This window comes from Otolemur garnettii, unplaced genomic scaffold (assembly GCF_000181295.1).
Source record: "Otolemur garnettii isolate 467f Iridium unplaced genomic scaffold, OtoGar3 scaffold00099, whole genome shotgun sequence".
In the NCBI taxonomy this organism is placed as follows: domain Eukaryota; kingdom Metazoa; phylum Chordata; class Mammalia; order Primates; family Galagidae; genus Otolemur; species Otolemur garnettii.
The window spans coordinates 6,113,619-6,117,153 of NW_003852494.1; the positions used below are offsets into that span (position 1 = coordinate 6,113,619).

At 50.6% G+C, this 3,535-nt stretch overlaps 1 long non-coding RNA gene across 1 annotated transcript; it reads left to right on the plus strand.

The window, feature by feature from the left end:
- The first annotated feature begins 2,002 nt into the window (after positions 1–2,002).
- Positions 2,003–3,290, plus strand: LOC111727255. Its single transcript, XR_002774851.1, has 2 exons — positions 2,003–2,299; positions 3,124–3,290. It is a non-coding gene; the product is annotated as an uncharacterized LOC111727255 (long non-coding RNA).
- The last annotated feature ends 245 nt before the right edge of the window (positions 3,291–3,535 follow it).

Consider the following 3,535-nt stretch of genomic DNA (forward strand, 5'->3'; position numbering starts at 1 on the left):
AAGGTGTTTGATGTACTTGAGTAAACGAACTTTAGGCAAAATTAATAGTTGCTTGTGATTAGGAGACCATCTCCTACGTTCACTAAAGCCACCATGATCTTCTCAGAACCTCTCCCTCACACAACTGTATGAAGTTTTTTAAAATACTATTTTCTTAGTAGAGATCTTATATTTGAACAGCACTTATAACTTTTCTGTGAACATTCGTGTATCTTTTTGAACTTGATCTTCAGAACAGCCATGTGAAAAAAAGCACAGCAAGTGGCACCAGCACTGTGTGGAGATGGGGCCATCTCTGCCCAGTTTTCTGCAGACTTTCCAACTTGGTTAGAAGGTGAAGTTGTCTTTTCACATTCTCCAAAGATATTTAAACTCTTCACTGCTTTGTTGGTGGTGCTTTTCTCGGTCTGAGATTCTTGAGTGGGGACACCTTTCCAGGGAACAGCACTGCAGAGAGGGCAGAGGGCGGCTCTCTCCAGGGGAGTTCAGCATTGCCTTGCTTACAGGCTGCAGCGGCCCCTTCATCTCTTTGTCTTCCGCTCAGTCTCTCCTCTTCCTTCCAAACCCTTGCTTCTCCAGCCCTCCTGTTCTCTAGTCCTTGGGATCAGAGAAGTCACTCCACCAGCAGGCATTTGGATTTTTCTTTCTTTCCTCTTCTGTGGGAGGTGTGGGAGGGAAAGGCACCCTCCAGGTTACAGGGAAGAAACCGAACAAAAAGGAGGGAGGGCCCAGTGGCCGGGATCCCTCAGCCGGGAATAATGGATCATATTTTATTTCTCACTGATCTTGGGAGGCTAGAAATATTTCACTAGACTTAACAATTCCCCAGCCTTTGGGGCTGCAAAAATAATCGTCCCTGACAGTTTATGAAGCCACAGGCAACCCGCGTCTATTTTAAGACGTCTTCCTTTTCTCGGTCTTGTCAGCAGTAGTCAAACATAGTGGAGAACTGAGGGATTAGGGTAATTCATTAAAGGGAACATCCTCTGCTATCTTCTAGAACTGTAAGAATATTTCACAGTTAACCTTCTTGGTCGGAAGCATTTTTTTCCTGCTGTATCCCACCTCCTGCAGTCACAATTACTTTCACTTCATCTCAACTCTCCAGTTCTCCAATTCTTTTCTTGAAGAAACTTTTGTTTTTAAGAATTAGGAATTGCTGGTGTGGTCTTACAGATTTGTCGTTCTCATTCACGTTCTCTCTCTCTCTCCACACGCACACACACGCGCGCACACGCACGCACACACACGCACGCACACACACCCGCTTATACCCTGTCCTATCTAATCCCAGACATTCGCAGAGGATCACCAAAGCGATTCTTCCTCCCTCCCTTCCACGCAGTGATCGGTCCGAACTCCCCAGGGCTGCTGGGCTGAGAGCCGAGGCAAGAGGAGGCAGACGAAACGGAGTTTAGGGCCCCGGGGTGGGCGTGCCCGGGGCGCCTGCGGAGCCTCGCACTCCGGTTGGAGAGGGATTCTCCCTGGAGAGACAGTCCTCTCGTGGGCTTCACTTTCTTCACCTGTACTTGGGGTGCACTGGCTAGGGGTGGGGGTGGGGGGAGTTGCGAGAGGCAAGTGGCCGCAGGGACTGGAGAAAAGCTGTCGCCGGGGGGCGGGTAGCGACCATCAAGAGCCACTGGGATGCAGGGCGCATCCCAGGGCGCGGCGGCAGGGCGCTGGGGTACAGAGTCTGGCGCTGTGCGCGCCGCCCTGCAAAGGTAAGGCAGGAGTGCGCGTCTTCTCCGCGGGACGCGGGGCGGAGGGAGCTTGAACTTGAGTTTTGTTGGAGAGATCTGAGAGGACGCTGGTGCCACGCGGAGAGCTTCCTTGGGGTGCGGAGCCGCCCTGTCCCGGATGGTCGCTATGCAGATTTGCAGAGGCAAATTTGGCCGCTCTAAATCGTTAGCTTCCCTACCTGGAACTACCTGAAATACCTGGAATCGAAACCATTGCAGTTCCAGGAGTGAGGAGAGAGAGTGGCGGAAGTAAAATGTTTATTGTCGCAGCTCTGAGACATATCGTGTGGTGCTTAGGATCCAAGAAGTGGGGTCAGGTTATGGGCACTGTTTTCCCCAAAGCATAGAGTCACCTATCGCCTCCAGTCTCCCGCCTCCCATTCCTACCTGCAGTCTGTCAAGCTGGGGCCAGGGTAAGCTCTCTTCTCTTCCCTCCCCTGGCAGGGACTCAGAATAGCTCTTTGCCCGCGGAGAAACGCGCACTCCCAACACCGCTGACCTCAGTCCCCGGCTTGGCAGGAATGCTCAGCTGCAGAAACACCACAGGTCCTCGCTCTCAGGTTGGTGACCAGTAGTTACGTGACTAGTGATTAGCTCTGCGGGGACACGTGGCAGGTGCAGGAGGGGGGTCAATGTTAAGGATGGACTTTGCTGCTGAGTTCACATGGTGCTGCCTGTATACTTGGGGACGGCATGCCTGTCCTGAATGTGGCACTTCCCAGGGATGATTCATGTGTTCCAAACAAAGGTTTTCACACAGCAGTTTTGTCCATCCAAGCCTTTTTGGGGGTGGGGTCCCTGGAGAAATTCTGGTGCCTTAGTGAACTGCTGGATTCCAGAAGGGCAGGAGTATCTCTGGGAAGCAGCCTGGGTCTGCACCCCAGCCAGGTTCTCTGGCACCACCAGGTCAGGAGGTCAGCTCTGCTGGCTGCTTTCTGTCTGGTGCACGTTATGGCTCTTACTCTCTCCTGGAAACTCTGAACTTAGTTTTTTCTGTGGCTCATCATGAGGGCAGCGCCCAAAGGCCCTTTGGAGCTGGACCTCACCAGGCCTTTCTCAGTCTCCCTTGTAAGGATAAGTCCTGCGCAGCAGGGCGGTGAAGGCAACCCCAGAAAACACTGAGCCAAATGCAGCTTCTCTTCTCACGCAGTGCGTGGAGGTAGCTGCGTCATCCTGAGATGGGAAAAAAGACTGACGCCAGCATCTTGACTTTGGAGATGAAGTGGAGAGATGGCTTGTCGGGGCATGAGGCGTTCTCCGTACACATCCCTGTGGCTTCATGAAATGTTCCTAAATTCTGATTTCACATTTTGTGACAAACTGGCTCTAGGACAAAATGAGGACCTGCCAGCTGATGTTTATGACTTTCCATAAATGCTTTCAGACAAAATTTGTCTAACGGTGGGACAGGAGTGTGAACCTCCCAGGATTCCTGGAAGAATTTGTCACAATCATGAAGACAGAGGATGCTGCCTTGAAGCTCTTGTACACCAACATCGGGGAGGCACATATTTACAGATAATAAACCCAGCTATCATTGAAGAAATCGTATTTAAGATTTGCATTTTCTTTGCCTTCCTTTTCTGTATGTGAAACTCATGGATGACTTACAGGTTCCCTTAGAAGATACAATTTGAATATTTTATCCCCAAATCTGGGTCAGTATGTCCACTTACTTCAAACAGAGAATATTCTTAGTGAATTTAGGAAATGTTAGCTAACACTGCACTTCTACCTCAAAGGGGTTTATGGGCACTGGGATCTCTCTTAGGTCCTTTCAGCACAGAAAACTTGGA